The following is an 18,819-nucleotide window of genomic DNA, read 5'->3' on the forward strand; positions in this document are numbered from 1 at the left end:
CGGGAAGGAGGAGCAAAATGTGCCCCCCCCCCAAAAAAAATCAAGGTCTGGCTATGCCTCTACAAGAAATTATTAGAAAATTTAACAAAACAAGACCATAAGTACATAAGTACATAAGTAGTGCCATACTGGGAAAGACCAAAGGTCCATCTAGCCCAGCATCCTGTCACCGACAGTGGCCAATCCAGGTCAAGGGCACCTGGCACGCTCCCCAAACGTAAAAACATTCCAGACAAGTTATACCTAAAAATGCGGAATTTTTCCAAGTCCATTTAATAGCGATCTATGGACTTGTCCTTTAGGAATCTATCTAACCCCTTTTTAAACTCCATCAAGCTAACCACCCGTACCACGTTCTCCGGCAACGAATTCCAGAGTCTAATTACACGTTGGGTGAAGAAAAATTTTCTCCGATTCGTTTTAAATTTACCAACACTGTAGCTTCAACTCATGCCCTCTAGTCCTAGTATTTTTGGATAGCGTGAACAGTCGCTTCACATCCCACCCGATCCATTCCACTCATTATTTTATACACTTCTATCATATCTCCCCTCAGCCGTCTCTTCTCCAAGCTGAAAAGCCCTAGCCTTCTCAGCCTCTCTTCATAGGAAAGTCGTCCCATCCCCACTATCATTTTCGTCGCCCTTCGCTGTACCTTTTCCAATTCTACTATATCTTTTTTGAGATACGGAGACAGTACTGAACACAATACTCCAGGTGCGGTCGCACCATGGAGCGATACAACGGCATTATAACATCCGCACACCTGGACTCCATACCCTTCCTAATAACACCCAACATTCTATTCGCTTTCCTAGCCGCAGCAGCACACTGAGCAGAAGGTTTCAGCGTATCATCGACGACGACACCCAGATCCCTTTCTTGATCCGTAACTCCTAACGCGGAACCTTGCAAGACGTAGCTATAATTCGGGTTCCTCTTACCCACATGCATCACTTTGCACTTGTCAACATTGAACTTCATCTGCCACTTGCACGCCCATTCTCCCAGTCTCGCAAGGTCTCGCAAGGTCCTCCTGTAATCGTTCACAAGGGCCCTGTTTACTAAGCCGCGCTGTAGGCGAGCGCGCACTAAAAATTAGCACGCTAAAACGTTTGCGTGCTTACAGCGTGGTTTGGTAAACAGGGCCCCAAATTTGGCATGAGGGAAAAACACAGTTTAAAAATGGACCAGGGGTTCCAGAGATACAAAGTTCCCCCTCTCAAAAAACAAACCCTACTGCATTTCTATATGAGAAGCAGTTTCAGCAGCATGGAAATTTTCATACACTGAAACAGTTAAAATTGCTCTTTTCAATCCTGTCTCTCGCTTCTTAAGTGCTCTCTCTTGTTAGAGAGAGACAAACACATGCATACACAGGGATTGGAAGTAATTCCACAAGGCATGTTCTGCATGCCTTCTCCACTCATAGCTGTTATGTCTGTAATTTTTGTGTTCTAAATTGTAAACAACCTTAGTTAACTCCAGTTGGAAAAGTATAAAAATAGTTTGACATTTAAGTAATTAGGAATGGTGCAATGAATTAAACCTAAAGGTTATTCAACACAGTTTGAAGACCAAAGGGTAAATAGCCAGTGTGAGAAAAGCTGCAATATAGATTTTACACAGGTAGCATTTTGTCAAGGTATACAATGTGATCAGAGATTAACCAGGTCTTCTACAACTTCCATTGCCAATCATTTTCAACAAAAATTAACCATATTTTCAAATTTTTCAGTACAGCATTGTCCATTTTCCCTAGCATGAAATATGGACTTAAATTTGTTTTCCAATTTAATCATGCATATAACAGGGCATGGTTCACAAACTACAGCATTTTAAAATATTTTTTATATTTATTACACATTCAACATCCATACTTAGGAAACTGATAAAAGCCATATCTTGCTTATTTCTTGGCCTAATCCACATGTTTAACATATCTGTTTAAACTGGGGCTACAATGCTACCTGAGGCCATCCCTCATTTTTCAATCTTTCTGCTTCTTCTCATTAAGGGCCAGATGCACTAAACTTAACGAGCCATTAATGAGCCATTAACGGGCAAGCAGTAAACCGTGGCATGCACTACATGCTTCTCCCAGCCATCTTCCGATCATGGTAGCAGCTAACGAAAACGGAATGCAGATGAGCAAATTAGTACCCCACTGTGTATAAATCGTATTGTAATGAGATGCATTACCATTTTCCGATTGCCTAACCGTGGAAAATCTAACGGGAGGTCTGTACTTCACGTTGGGGCTGCGCAGCCTCTAAAAACTTCTATAAATGTAACAAAACAAAACAAACAAAAAAAAAATCGGGAAAAAAAAGTCCAAGTGCTCGTCAGGGTCATCCTCCTAACATGGACATTCTTCACTGACACATTTAAAAAAAAAAAAAAAAAACGGCGGCCCTGACGAGCACTTGTTAGAGCCACGGGCCAGAGCGCAAGCTGCAGCCGCTGGTACAGCCAGTGATCTCTGCCGCCCCACTCTCAGAAGAAGGGGGTGGATTGTGGCTGAGCATGCAGACCCTCCTCCCCGGGAACGCGCGGCTCTGGGGGCGATGGGGGGGGGGAGGGGGGGTGAGAGTTGCACCAAATTACCACCGCCGGCATCGGGACGTGCGAGGACGCCTAACATGGACGTCCTTCACTGAAACATACAAAAAAGGACGGCCCTGACGAGCAATTGGACGTTTTTCCCCAGATTGTTTTGTGATGGGTGTTCTTCTGCGAGAACGTCCAAATAAAAAAACTATTTAGACGTCCCTTTCGATTATGCCCCCCTCCAGGTCTCTCTCCGCCAATCACAGCGCGTTTAGCTGTTACTGGTGTCACCGGTAGGGAACGGCCATGCATCAAGGAAATGGAATGCAAACGAACAGATCATTTGCATTCCATTTCCTTGATGCATGGCCGTTCCCTTACCGATTCGCTATGGAATCGGTAAGGGAACAGCTCTTCCGAGGACTTTAGTGCATCTAGCCCTAAGTCCAATCACTGTAGTCCAAGAGACTAGCTGTGAGATACCAACGCATGCTCCCTCTACGCTTGGGGGTCCTCCACCTATGTTCCTACTGTGGAGATTATGGTATTGCTGCAACAGTTTCAGTTGTGAGGGGGCAAGCAGCTCCTCCCTGAAGTCTTACAGAACTTGCCTCATAATTGAAATGGAGGTACTGCTACACCATCAATCCTCGCCTCCCACCTCTCATCCCTCAGCACGGTAGGAACATGGACAGAGGACTGACGTGCATCACAGAATACAGACACCACGGTACACTGGAAACCAAATGTTTGAATTAATAAGTATAAATGTTGAGTAAAAGCTGAGACTCCCTCTCTTGGGGGCAGTGAACGAGGCCCTCATAGTACCCTCAGCTCCTGTCGGTCGAAGAGGCTTCTGGAGAAATTGAATATTCTTGCAGTTTAAAATCATAGCTGCAAAATGTAATGTTTGAATTCATATTTTCATACTTAGTCCTGTGGGTTATTTTCATCTCTTTCTGACCTGGGCTTGCTTTTACTTCATAGCAGTATTCCTCAAAATCAAAGATTTCAGTTTAAGATCATCATCAAGATAAGAGGAACACACGCAAACTGACAGGGGGATGATCAGAAGCAAATGCCAGCGCTAGAGGCTGTTAGCGCCTTACTAGCGCTGGCGTTTGCTACCGCCCCATGATCAGAGCCCTCGAGAGCGAGTGGAGGAGTGGCCTAGTGGTTAGGGTGGTGGACTTTGGTCCTGGGGAACTGAGGAACTGAGTTCGATTCCCACTTCAGGCACAGGCAGCTCCTTGTGACTCTGGGCAAGTCACTTAACCCTCCATTGCCCCATGTAAGCCGCATTGAGCATGCCATGAGTGGGAAAGCGCTGGGTACAAATGTAACAAAAAAAACAACAACAATGTGCTCGAGGGCTCTGAATGCAACTAGTATGCAAATGCATGGTAAACAGGGCTAAACATATTCATCCCCAATGATCAGCGACCAGCACGCCAAAGATTGGGTCGCTGGCCGCGGCAAACCCTACACCAGCTCCGAGCTGGCGTTAGGGTTTGCAGATCATTGGGGAGGAATGGTGAGCCCTGTCCAGCATGCATTTGCATGCTAGCTGGCCCCCCATTCCCCCCAAACAAGGCAAACCTGCCAGCGACAGGGGGCTGGAGGTCTAGTGGACCTCCGGCCCACCCAACTATCCCCCCTTCCCAGGTTCAGGGAGGGCTGGAGATCCGGTGGGTCCCCAGCCGCCCCTAATCCCCTCAACATGTGCAACCAGTCTCTGGTGGTTCAGTGGGTGACCAAACATCCCTCCCCCCCCCCCCAGCGACAGGGGGGCTGGAGGTTCGCTGTACCGTCAGTTACCCCCCCCCCCCCCCCGACGATCCCCCCTAGGTTCAGGGAGGGCTGGAGATCTGGTGGGTCTACGGCCCCCCAACCCCCAGCAAAGGGTCCTTGGTGGTCCAGTGATCAATCCACCCCCCCTCTCCCTGCCCCCCTACCTTGTGGGTCGGAGGAGGGAGGTAGCCTGCCTCCCTCCTCTTCCTTCGATGCCGCAAAATGGCAGCGCCCAGCCCTGCCCAGTGTATATTGCTAGTTAGCTGTTGTGTTATTTTCTATTGCTTTAGTAGAAGGGAATTTTTTTTCAGGAGCTTATCTCCACTTCAAAGAAGAGGCAATCTAATTGTACACTTTGAAGTTGCAACATATGAGAAGTTCTTCCTTCACTCCTTGCCACATCTTCCAAATCTTCTTATACTGACCTATCAATTAGTTGAACTGAATTAGGGAGAAGAGTTTGGTATTGGATGGAAGGGAAAAATCAAGGAAGTAAATAAGTCAAACCTGTTAAATTGGAACAATTAATTATATTTCTGAGGGCTTTTCTTAAATCTTTTAAGGTAAGACTACAAAAAAGAAAAAAAAAAACACATTACACACAGATACATCAAATATATTTTTGAAGCTTGAAGGGGATAAGATAAGGATAAGAAACTACTGCATACTACGAGTGAATAAAACAAGCAGGACTACACATATGGAATCAAAATAAGGGGTCGGATTTCACAGAAGAGCCTAGCTGCTTCTGTAAGTCAAAAGAACAGTTGAGGAAAAGGTAGGAACTTTGGAAGGGTTTTTTTTTTTCTCATTTCTCTCAATGGGTACAACTGAAGTATGGCCGGGAAACACTGGGTCACCAAAGCTGTTGTCCCTATTACAGCTTCTACCTCTGTCTCAACGAAAGTGTGATCCAAAGCGAGGAATTGGTTCTATGTGCAAAATGAATGAAGGTTAAATCCATCATGAAAATAAGAAGAGCTGATGAGATGCTTCTTGAAGAATCAAGGATCACCAACAGAGGAGGGGAGAGAAAGTGGGTGAAATAACTGGACACAGATCACCAGAGCCTACAGAATCAAAACCCCGATCCCACCTTCCCTCAAACTAAAGAAGCCGGTGGCACCGCTGTGAGCAGAACACTACAGCGATGTGATTAAGTTAAGTGATTTCTGACGGGCATACCGGATTTATATTTAAAGTTACAATACAAAAGCCAGAGAATGTGGTAAAGGCGGTTAGCTTAGCGAAGTTTCAAAAAGGTTTGGACGACTTCCTAAAGGAAAAGTCCATAGACCATTAATAAATGGACTTGGGGAAAATCCACTATTTCTGGGATAAGCAGTATAAAATGTTTAGTACTTTTTTGGGATCTTGTTTGTATGTTTTTGACTGTATTTGCAAGTTACATTATTTACCTACCTTTTAATAACATTTCTAAGTTTCACTTACTGCAACACCCTATGTGTTTTTTTGGTTGAGTTTTGTAAAATTCTCTACATACAGCTTTTAAACTTACCCAGACTAAAAGATACCTGATGCTCACTGTTATATGTACCAGTGGAAGTGTATATTTATAGTTCCCGATTTTAGGTTTTAATCCTAAAACCCAATTAAATCTCTCATGCAAAATACCACCTTTTTGAAGGAATTCACTGAAGGTGGTGCACAATAAGAATAAATCAAACATGAGCAATAGACAGTTACAGCAGTAAAAATGTTCAAATAACAATACAAAGTATGGCATAGTATACTACTTATAATGTCAACACAATACGTAATAGAACCTTTTAATTGACAGTGTAGGATATAAGCAAAGATGGAAAATATAGATAGGTAAGAGAGTAAGAGGAGTTAGAAAATAAGATCACTAATTTAAAGAAAGGTGCACATGATGTAGGAGTGGATAAACATGTCCTGCTACAGTATGTACAATATATACCAGAAGAGTACCACTTCACTTGGCTTATCTTGTATCCTGCACTCAGGTTTTGTTCCTTTTCCGCACTGAAGACTCCTAGGGCCCTGTTCACTAAGCCACGTTAACATTTTTAACACGCATTAACCATGTACGCACGTTAGCTGTGTACACACCTATAACATCCCTATAGGTGCCTACATGGTTAGCGCGTGTGCTAATTGTAGGTGCGATTAAAATGCTAACCACCTTAGTAAATAGAGCCCCTAATGACAAACGTACATAATATGTAACTTTGTGAGTCTAAGTGCTTTGAAGATAAGCCTCACTATATTCTTCAACAACATTTATATTCCACATTAAGTATTCTAAACGGATAACAAAACAACATAACAGTTCAAAATAAACATCGCAACTTTGAAAATAAAATAAAAACACATTTGTCACCTTTCCACATGAGTTCTCTGCTTTATAATATTAATAATCTACTCAACCATCCAAAAACTTGTAATAATCAGTACCATAAACTGTTTTATCCACAATCAAATTTACTCACAAGGGGGAACATATGATACCAAGTATTTGCACTTGCACACTTGTGACTCAGATGTTGAAATGATGATTCTATTTTCTACCCTTAAAGAATTCCAATCAGCTCGAAAATAAACTAAATTTACAATTTATGAACACCTTTCATAGCGTATTTAGTAAAGAAGGGAAAGTTCCCATGATTAGCCACCTGCTAAAGCTCTATAAGTTAAGCTCTACAAGCCTTAGATGTCAGACAGTATTTAGAGAGTTTGATTCCTGTACCCTTACAAAACATCTGGAATGATCTTTTAAAATGTCATAAATGATGTGCGACTTAAGAGTATTTAAATATTTTCTAAGCTCAATTCCTGGCTTAATGTTGAGTAGGTATGTCTGAAACCTGGAACTCGGAAACAGATTTATGATCAATTAATCTGCTTTTTCCACTGGGTTACAGGTTTGAGCATCAACCTAGACCTGATCACAGTAGGGCTTCTACTCTGACCATTTATTATTTAGGAATAGTCATATATAAACCAAGGCTTGGAAGGCATGTTAACTTCTTCCCCTCCCCCCCCCCCCCCCCCCCCATGCTTTTTCCTGTTACTTTGTCTTCCAGGTCTGTCAGCCATGTACATAACTTTTGTAGAACTGAATGGTACACTGAATGTACAGTTGGAAACTTTGGCCATTTTGAGTGACTAATGTGCATGTTGATGAGAATGTGGGCATAACGTCACCAGTTTCTAATATGCATGTATTAGCTTTTTGCAACTAGTATATACACTAACTCGTGTACTGCGCTTACTTTTTTTTTTTTTTGCATAGAGACTCACCGCCCCCCCCCCCCCCCCCACACACACACATACCCAAAATATAAACATATTTAACCGACCCAAAGCCATTCCTGGCTGGTTAAAAGGTGTTTAAGCTCCTAACCATGGATATTCAGTAGGAGATAACTGATTATCTCCAAATGAATAGCCTGGTTAGCGACATAGCCAGTCAGGTGCAGATACTCAGCACCGATCCAGCTATGCTGAGCAGTCAAAATAGGCCGCTTAAATAGCAGGCCTATCTTTGACCATTAAAAATTAATTGGTTAGCGCTAATATTGGCATTGCCAGTTAACTTTTTAGCAGATAATAAACCTGGATATTCAATGCCTGCTGCCAGATACAGTCCAGCACTGAATATCTGAGTTAACACATGCAATGGACAGCAAATATGCTGCCCACCGCCGGCTGAATATCGTGCCCTCAGTATTTAACTGTATTAAATCTTTATTTATTACAATTAATATCAAAAGCAGACTGGCCATTGGGCTGACCATTATATTCTGGCTTTTACATTTCATTCTTTAATGACTAAGCTGGAATTTGTTCATTGTCCTCTGTTAAGACGTTTCACCCAACAGCAGTTAAGGAAAGCTTTGAAAAATGTTGGCAGATGTTATTTGAATCATTTCCATTAACATTAGATAGTGATTCATTAGCTGAGCAATGGAACACCATGCTTGCAGAAACATTAGAAGTAGTTGCTTTGACTAAAAAAATATAGAAGCCCTAGTCATAAATTAATTGCACTGTGGTTTACTAGAAAACTGTTAGAAGTTCAGACAAGCAGAGCCTCAGATTTTTTGCCTAGTATGACTTTATGTTGAGAATAAGGTCATTATGTTGCAATGACATCTCAGAATGTGTTAAACAACCACAAGAATTTTCATATTGTGAAGAATCTAACTGGGCAAAACAATGTACAAATTAATGTACTAAGTTTTAAGTTTATTTTACACTTTCTATCCTGCTCTATGGACATGCCATCTAGGCAGTTTAGACACTAAGAGGCAGATGCACTAAACGTTTTTCATCGTTAAATGAGCCCTCAGGGAAGAATTTCCTATCCTTTCCATGCACTTAAGCCTATTTTCCGACGACAGTAGCAGCTAACGAAAACGGAATGGAGATGAGCAATTAGTGTGAAAACCCCATTGAAACGACATGCACTAACCTTTTCCGATTGCCTTTACGCAGGAAAAAGGCAGGAAAACTAACGAGAGGTCTGGACCTCTCGTTAGGACAGCTCTGTGCCAGGAAAAAGTGTTAATTGAAAAAATAAACAAACTTTGAGCCAATCCCAGCGCATTAGCAGAGCTAAAAGCGCTGTGATTGGTCCAAAGGACCTCAGAAAACACATAAAAAAATAAAAATAAAAAAAGGATCGGGAGGGGGCAAGGGCGCTCATCAGGAGCGTCCTGTACGGACGGCCTTGCCCCCCCCCCCCCCCGCTGCTCCCCACTTTCCGCCGCTCCCCCCACCCCGAAAAAGCAAACTTCTAGAAGCCCCTGCCCCCCTCCCTTCCTCAGTACTCTGTCACCTGTGCTCCGCCTCCCGACATCCTCCGTCCGTGCCCCGCCCCCTTTTGGGGTCGTCGCCGCCATTCCCCTCCTCCATCGGGCCCCCCTTCCTCTTACCGGGCCCGTGCAGCGCCTCTCTCCTCTGTCCGAAGGCGCTGCACGGGCAAGAAGAACGCTGAATCAGCTGATGCCTGCCTTCGCGATGGGCGTCTTTCTCCTCCTGGGCCCGCCCCTGTCTGACGTCAGTAACCTACGTAGGTTACTGACGTCAGACAGGGGCGGGCCCAGGAGGAGAAAGACGCCCATCGCGAAGGCAGGCATCAGCTGATTCAGCGTTCTTCTTGCCCGTGCAGCGCCTTCGGACAGAGGAGAGAGGCGCTGCACGGGCCCGGTAAGAGGAAGGGGGGCCCGATGGAGGAGGGGAATGGCGGCGATGACCCCAAAAGGGGGCGGGGCGCGGACGGAGGATGTCGGGAGGCGGAGCTGAGGTGACAGAGTAGTGAGGAAGGGAGGGGGGCAGGGGCTTCTAGAAGTTTGCTTTTTCGGGGTGGGGGGAGCGGCGGAAAGTGGGGAGGGGGCAGGGGCTGCTAGAATTTTGCTTTTTCGGGGTGGGGGGAGCGGCGGAAAGTGGGGAGCAGCGGGGGGGGGGGGGGGGGCAAGGCCGTCTGTACAGGACGCTCCTGATGAGCGCCCTTGCCCCCTCCCGACCCTTTTTTTTTATTTTTGTTTTTATTTGGGAGCCATGTGCTTGCGATTTGACTGTGTTGTGACTGTTTGTGGCATGCGCAGAGCAGCTAACATAACGCTTGGCTGCTCTGCGCATGATTTGGGGGCCGATTAACGATGTGTATTGTGATTCTTTGATACATTGTACGTTTCACTACCGATCTCAGCATGTGTGACTTTTTTTTTTGGTGCATTTTTCGTTATTTTAAAATCGTTAGGGACTTTAACGATTTAGATTTTTTTACGTTTGGTTGCTGCATCTGCCTCTTAGGGAAAGATGCACAAAGGTTCACGAAAAGAACCACCCAGTATTTCCACCTCTGTAAAAATTACCGATTTGGAAATACAGGGTAATTTCCAAAGCAAATTGCAAGCAAATGAGCTGCTCGGAAAATCCGCGAATAGCTCAATACGAGGGAGCTTGCGCAGAACAACCAATCGTTAAGCGTGGCTGCTCTGCGTATGCTCAGAGAAGTACTAGTGTACGGCTTTCATACATGCATGGAACCTGCGTGTATGAACACCAGTGTAGCTTTTTTTTCCCCCCACAAAATTGCTGCAGGGTATGCTTCCAGGGTTAGAGCAGTAGCTGATGGGTAGACTGTTGGGGCTCGTGCATCTTCCCTGCCTCCTCACCGCTGGGAGAGAGGGCATGAGGAAAAAGTGGTACCCGTCTTCAATCCCACACTTCACTGCCGCAGTCAGCGATCTCCCTGCTCCGGTGCCTTTCTCCTCCTGCATAGTGGCACAGGACCCTGAAGCGGCTGTGGAATATGAAGAACTGTCAGGATCAACAGCTCCAGACCTCCCGTTAACTTTTCCACGGTAAAGGTAGGGCTGCTTCTATGCATCGCTTTGAATGCACATCTGAATAGTAATTAGCTCATTATAATAACTTTGCATAAAAGTTTTGTTAGCTACTACCATGACAGGAAGAGAGCTCAAAGAGCCCTTTTGTGCATGTCTCACTGAACTCCTTGCTTGCTAAACCATCTAGAACCAGTGTAAAAACTACGTTGCTGGCTTGTTAAGTTTTGTGCATCTGAGCTCAAAAGGAGAAAAGAGAACGTGATCGACAAAGAATACAATGCTGGGAAGGAGGGGAAAACTACACTTCAGATAGGAAACTTGGGGAAGGTAATACAAAAGGCAGCACTGGGGTCTCTTCATGATTGCTCGACAGGATCAAGCCAGTAGTAAGGGTAAATTTAGGAGAAAGCTTCCTGAAATAAGGATGTTTTCAAATTGACTTTGAATTGATCAAGGGACGTTTGTAAATGGAGGGCAGTGAATTCCACAGTAAGGGTCCTTGTACTGGGAAAATAGATCTTTCTGTTGCAGAAAAGCTGTCACATTGGTTTATTTACTTTTTTTGTGAGCAAGTAGCTCTGCTTCTTAGTTATGTCTCAAATCTACAGTAGATCTGTGAAAAAGTCACTGGCTGCATTTTTCTGCCATGATGCAGTTCAATTTAGAACTCTTCTTGAAGATTTCCTCTAAGGATGCTGCATTAGATCCCTATCCACTCTGGTTGATAAAGTCCACCAAGGATGTATATTTTCCTTTATTGAAATCAATTAGTTCTTGTTTTATTGTCAGGAGTTTACTCTACAGTGTTCAACACAGCTTTGGTTTGTCATTTACTTAAAGGGAAAAAATTGGATGTGACGGATGTGGCTAACTACTGCCTGGTTTCCAAATCCTTTATCCTTAGCTAAGATTGAGAAATTTGTTATGTTACAGTTCATTGATTTCTTAATGATGTTCTAAACTCCTTTCAAGGAGTTTTTAAGAGAGGTCATATTACTGGAACTCTGATGTTTTTGTAATATGGTTAAAAACAAAATACAAACGTTACCTTTTCCTTTTGGAGTGCTGGAGGGGTCCTCAGGGCTGCAGAGATGGGATTTTTAGGGGCAGGAGTTGTTTGTGACCAGCCCTGATGGATGGCTGGCTGGCTTTAAGTGAAGTAGAGACAGAGAGCATTACTGGGTGTAATGACAGGTTCTGCACATGCTCAGCAGGGTTGCCAGGTGGAAAAATTTTTTCCCACCCAAACCAGCCTAAATCCAGCCCAAAACCCGCCCAAACTCAAACCCCACCCCTGACACCCCCACCCCCGCGTCATCACCCCGCCCCCGCCATCGGCCCCGCCTCCCCCGTCACCAGCCCCGCCTCCCCGTCACCTGCCCCGCCCAGAACGTCACTAACCCCCGCCCCCCAAGGCCGAAAAAAACGCCTAAAAACCACCCAAAAGACAAAAAAGAAGCCCAAAAAAACGCAACCCGCCGCGGGCAAAAATTTCCCGCGGCGGGTCGCGGAAAACCGCACAATTGGGCGGTAAAACCGCCCACCTGGCAACACTGATGCTCAGTAAGATTCTGAAGCTCTGAGTAGGCCTGAAATCGGGGCCTGGACAGGGCCTTGGGAGGATTAATTAATTAAACTTTTTTTGGGGTAGTAAGGGCATTTGGGGGTCCTGTTTGGGGGAATTAGGGGGATCTGGCAAAAAGAATATTGTTTTTAAGTTGTCTATAGGGAGATACGCAGTTTCAAGGAGGCTGCACATCTTTTGGGGGGGGGGGTGTTTTGAAATTCCAATGGTTATATAGGATGGAGGGGGTTTTTTTTTAGGAAAATGCGGTGTGGTCAGGAGAAAAGGTATTTTTAAATTCTAAGGTTATCAGGGTACCAGGAGAGATGTGCTACACCTGCTCAGCGAGCGGGAGGGATGTGACATGAGCGGATGTCAAAAAATTTAGGAAAGGTTTCTTCTCAATTAAAGTCCATGGGTCTGATGGTTTTAAAATGGAGCTGACACCAGGGAAATTCAGAATCCATATTCTCAGCGCAAACTGTAGCTTAAGTGCTGGAGAGGTTGATTGGCTCAGAAGGGACCGATGATGTCATCTGATTCTGGTTACCTGAACTACGGCTTGGGGAAGCAGGGAGAAGGATAGGAGAAAGAGAACTGACAGGGAGGTTTTTTTCTATGCTGAGAGAAAAAAAGGTTTTCTTTCTGTAGAGTCAGCTGATAACTCAGAGGCAGTACTGGTAAGGGAAGGGACTTTTAAGGGGTCTCTCCAGTACTCCAAAAGAAAGGGGGGTTTAGCTGTATTGGGAAAAGCCAGGGTGAAAGGTTTCCATCAATAAGTATTGGAATTCAGAGAGAGCACCTTGAAGGTGATGAGCTGGGAAATTCAAGCTACCAGCGAAGTTATTATTACAAAGGGAGGAATAAGTGATTCTTGGACAGAGGGTATGGCCAAGTGAAGAAACTGGACCTGAGTTTGGGAGTTAGCCAGCATTAGTTTCAGAACTCCTGTATCAGAGTCACAATAGAGTTGATGTTTTCCTGTTCCTGTGCATCAACGGCAGCACAGCGGATTCCTACGAATTGCAGCAGTAATTCTGAGGGGCAGCTGCTGATTCCTCCAGTGTGGCGGTGTTTCCCTGTGGCAGCAGTGTTTCCTGGGATCCAGTCTCAAGCAGCAAGAGGTTACCGGATCAAAACGGGAAGGAGAGGATAAGTTATTTACCTTTATGAATTTTTGAATAATTTTTTAGAACTATTTTTTTTTGTGTGCACACATAATTTTATCTTTGAACAGCTGAAACAGTAAAGGTACCTGTTGTTGTTTCGCCCTACCTGTGAAAGAAGATAAACAATTGTTTGTTTGTTTTTAACCAAAGGAAAATTGCTTTTAAGGTTTAAAACAGGGGGAAAAAAGTCCTGGACTGGTAATAATGATATGCTGAGGTTTGAGTTTTACTGGGTTCCGGTCTCCAAACATTTCTGAACTTAGTTTTCGGGAATCTTTGAGCTTGGGTCCATGAAATCCAGAAAACCCTAAGAAGGGAGTAAATTCCTTTGCTAGTGCACAAATTAATGCTTTGTATTCTTGCATTTCTTTCAGTATAAGCATTTAAAGGTTCTGTAAGGTTCTGAAGGTTGAAAAGTGTAAACAGGAATAGAAGCTACTTTGAGCTGTTCAAATAATGCTTAAGTAAATGTAACCGTTAAACAAATGTGAGTTGCAGAATAAATTAAACATATTTGCTTGTTAAAGGTGGTGATACACATTTCTTTGCCAGCGTGAATGGGGTTCCTCACACTCTGAAAATAATCGACTCTGTTAATAAAAATTATTTAATTTTAGTTATCTTATTCCTTAATGATTAAAAACCAGTAGCGCTGGGCGGAAGTGTGCTCCGCTTCAGGGGAAACATCTTACCCCGGTGCTGTGACCAATAGCAGATTCTGTTATTGTTGCAAAGCGGGGCAGCGCTGAAACCTAGGGGGCGCTACATTTTCAATGTTTGTCTCAGACATAACATGGACAGCATTAAATATAATACTGCTATATTGGCTGCTTTTCATACTGATGATCACACAACTTTGCTTGGTTTAAATATTCTCTTTCTGGTAGGGAGCAAAAACTGTGGGGTTTTTTTTGGTAATAATGACCTGGGAGAAACTTGTTTCTGTGTTCCACATGATTCCTCTATTTTCTGCCATGTTGCTCAATGTATATGTCCAACCATTGGTAAAGTTGTTACAAGGTAATGAAGGTTCTGGTTATTTGCCGACAACCATTTTGTTTTTAAAATATATAGCCACAGAAAGGGGAACTTCTATTAAGTGGGCAAGCTGTGACTTGTTTGGAACATGTGAATAACTAGAAGGCCTCTAATAGGTTGGTATTAAATCTGAACCCCCCCCCCCCCCAATGGTTTCTGGGGATTGGTTGAAAATCTAAAGACACTGATTTTTAGACTGAGGGCTTTAGACTTTTTTCAGTGATATAGAAATACCTAGTAAATGATCTACCAAAAATCTGGGCTGTAGGCAGATTCATAGATTTAATGTTTTGATCAAATTCAGACTTAGGGCCCTGTTTACTAAGCAGCGTTATAGGCACGTTAACATTTTTAACGAACGTTAACCATGTACATGCCTCCAATATTCCCTATAGGTACCTACATGGTTAGTGCACACGCTAAGTGTAGGCGCACTAAAAACACTAACGCACCTTAGTGAACCAGGGCCCTTATTTCTCATGCTTTTTTCAAAATGTGATCGATACAAAAACTTGGTTATTTATTGATGCTGCCTTGATTTTATTCTTTCTTATGAGCATTAGTGATTTCTAGATGAGACTATTGCAATACTTTATATATTGTGTTGTCTGAATATGCACTTCAGTTATTGAAAGTAGTTTGGAATGCTGCTGTCTGACAGTCTCACATTACTTCATTTCTCAAGTATTTGTACTAACCTAAAAAAGTATGATTTGTTCCTCAATACATCACGTGTTGTGTGAAAACATTCCTGAGTTACCTTGCTGAGAGTTTTCACATTTCTTGAGCCCATAAATAATTCGACCCCACCTTCCTCATCTTATTTATTTTTAAATAAACTTTATGACAAGACAGACAAGAGCAATGGCATGGAGGGAGGGGGGAGGAGAACACATGGAGAAAAGAGGGGAGATGGAATTCAGCAGGGCCCCAAAGGACAACACTGGCACCAATGACATGGTCCATGAAGACTGGAGCCCAAGGATCAGAATCCTAAACTAGGGGCTCTCTCTCTTGCCCCCAATTAAATTAGGGTAAAGGTCTTCAGTTAGATCCCTTGGAATCATCCAAGGCACCAAAGCTGAACCTCAGGTCACGCACCTTAGTCCGCAACCTGGAAGCCAGGCCATACACTGGAAATTCTGTTGCATCAGCCCGAACTGCATCCATCTGCTGGAAGAAAAGACTACCAGCAAGTCTCAGGGCTGTTCCACTGTTTATACTGGTGATGAAGTCAGTATTCTCTGCCTCCATCTGCTTGTTGCAGAGCACAACCTACTTGTCTGGACTAGTCTCCATCAATTTAAATAGTCAAAACTTTAACAGTGGGGGCAATAAATAATAATAGCAGAGCCTAGCACCAATGAAATATAAATATTAAAGTTGTGGACGTTGACCAACAGATCTCAGCAGTGGCTCATTTTACACTGGGATCACTGCCCAGTGACTCACTACAGTCGTCATCGGTCTTCCAACTTTAATGATGTGCTAGAAACTTTTTATAAATTTTTAATAAAATGCTACTTAGCTTTGTTTGCAGCTTAATCAAATATACATATTTACATTTCATTGGTGCTGGGCTCTGCTATTATTGTCTAGACTAGTCTAGCAGGATCAGGAAGCACTATTTTGTCAGACTAAAAGGAGTCACGCACATGCCATAATGCAGTGCCTCCATATGCTCAGTACAGCACTTTTCAGAAAGCCTAGAACTTGCGACAAAAGGCTCCAACCTGATGTCATTCATATGCAAAAACTATGCTAGTCCTTGAAGAAATATGCCAAGACAAGGATATATGAAACGAGAGGCACTTCAGCCTACACTTATAAACAAGTATGTAGCTGTGATCAGAACCTTGGCAGTCTCGTATAACTAATAGCACAGGATCTCTGAAGGCCATAAGAACAGTGCACAGATTGGTAGTCATGGCTTATTCAAATATATTATATTTTCACACAAACACATAATGATCATGGAGGTGATTAACATAGCTCTCCAAAGGACATTTTGGAGACAAGTGTCATTTTCAAACAGGAGGAAGGGAAAATTAGGTTCTTACCTTGGTAATTTTCTTTCCTTTAGTCATAGCAGATGAATCCATTACGAGTGGGTTGTGCCCATCAACCAGCAGGGGGAGATAGAGAGCACTGAAAAACCATAGTGCCTCATGGCCTCTTCAGTATTTGAAGCTTCCAAAGCAATGTTACACCGCAAAGCATAACAACATAAACTTTCCTCACAGCAGATGAACGCCCCAAAACTGGAGCTATGATTCAAAGGAGGGAATGAACTCATCCTCCTGGAGGGAATGAACACGTCCTCCTGTAACTGAACAGAAATCCTGAAGACTGTTTTCCAACTTCTCCCAATGAGGGAACATATCTACAGGAAAAACTAAACATAAGTAACATGAATCACATAATGAACCACTAAGGGAGGGCTCATGGATTCATCTGCTATGACCAAAGGAAAGAAAATTACCAAGGTAAGAACCTAATTTTTCCTTCCTTGTCATCAAGCAGATGAATCCATTACGAGTGGGATGTATCAAAGCAATCCCTAGATAGGGTGGGAACAAGCCACACCACGCGCCAGCACTTGTGCTCCAAAATGTGCGTCTCTCCTGGCAGCCACATCCAGCCTGTAATGTCGGGCAAAAGAGAGCTTCGAAGCCCAAGTAGCTGCACTACATATCTCTTGAAGAGAGAGTGCTCCGGTTTCAGCCCAAGAAAAGGAAATTGCTCTTGTGGAATGTGCCTTAAAGGCTTCAGGTGGAGGCCGGCCAGATAGCAGATATGCTGAAAAGATAGCTTCTTTGAGCCAACGGGTTATAGTGCCCTTAGACGCTGGAGACCCTCTGCGTGGACCTGACAAAAGAACAAAAAGATGGTCAGAGGTCCTGAAGGCATTTGACATGCGCAGATATTGCAACAGAGCCCTTCGCACATCCAGAAGGTGCAACTGTCCATAGGCTTCAGGAAGCTCCTCTTTAGAAAAGGAGGGCAGGAAAATAGGCTGGTTTAGGTGAAACGCTGAAACCACCTTAGGAATGAAGGAAGGCACCGTACGTACCATTACTCCGGACTCTGAGAATTGCAGAAATGGGTCTCGACAGGACAGCACCTGGAGCTCAGATACCTGTCTCGCCGATGTCACGGCCACCAAAAAGACCGTCTTTAAGGTCACATCCTTCTCCGAAGCTCGCCTAAGCGGCTCGAAGGGCGAACACTGAAGGGCCTTTAAAACTAATCCCAGTTTCCAGGCCGGACACGGGGCCCGCATGGGAGGACCGAGCAGAAGCACCCCTCTAAGAAACCGTGTCACATCCGGGCAAGCAGCCAAAGAGAGGCCAGCGACCTTCCCTCGAAAACATGCTAAGGCTGCCACTTGAACACGCAGGGAATTATAGGCCAAGACTTTTTGTAAACCATCCTGCAAAAAGTCAAGTATCGGCAAGACAGAAGCCCGCATGGGTGTGATCGCTTTAGAAGCACACCAAGCCTCAAATTGGCGCAAAATCCTGGCATAAGCCACGGAAGTGGAATGCTTGCGGGCCTGCAGGAGAGTGGAAATGACTTTACTGGAATATCCCTTGTCTCTCAATTGCGCCCTCTCAATAGCCATGCCTTAAGACCAAAGCGGCAGGCATCCTCCATGGTCACCGGGCCCTGTGACAACAGGTTCGGTACCAGAGGTAACGGCAGGGGATCCTCTACCAGCATCCACCGGAGGTCCGCATACTACGGGCTCCTGGGCCAATCTGGGGCAATGAGAACCACCTCTCCTTGGTGGAGCCGAATCCGCAGGAGTACTCGCCCTATCAAGGGCCACGGAGGGAACACATACAGGAGGCCCGGAGGCCAGGGTTGAGCCAAGGCATCCAACCCTGCCGATCGAGGATCTCTCCCGTCTGCTGTAGAAGCACGGGACTTTGGCATTTGTGCTTGACGCCATAAGATCCATTATGGGCTTTCCCCATTTGGCACATATCTGCAGGAATACTTCGTCTTCAAGTTCCCACTCTGCTGGGTCGATTTGATTCCTGCTCAGATAATCGGCTTGCATGTTGCTCTGACCTGCAATATGAGCTGCTGACAGAAACTGCAGATGAAGCTCGGCCCAGTGGCAAATCTGCGCGGCCTGAACTGCTATTGCTACGCACTGAGTGCCTCCTTGGCGATTTATGTAGGCCACTGCTGTCGTGTTGTCCGACAGAACTCTGACAGCCAATCCTTCCAGGGTCAAATGAAAGGCCAGAAGCGCCTGGAAAATCGCTTTCAACTCCAAGCGATTGATGGACCACTCCGACTCCTCGGGTGTCCAAAGACCCTGGGCATGCCTTCCCCGGCAATGTGCACCCCAGCC

At 44.5% G+C, this 18,819-nt stretch overlaps 1 protein-coding gene across 1 annotated transcript in view; it reads right to left on the reverse strand.

Moving 5' to 3' along the window:
• Positions 1 to 18,819, reverse strand: part of UXS1 (UDP-glucuronate decarboxylase 1) — a 130,792-nt gene that overhangs the window by 67,272 nt on the left and 44,701 nt on the right.

This window comes from Microcaecilia unicolor, chromosome 4 (assembly GCF_901765095.1).
Source record: "Microcaecilia unicolor chromosome 4, aMicUni1.1, whole genome shotgun sequence".
NCBI classification, from domain to species: Eukaryota; Metazoa; Chordata; class Amphibia; order Gymnophiona; family Siphonopidae; genus Microcaecilia; species Microcaecilia unicolor.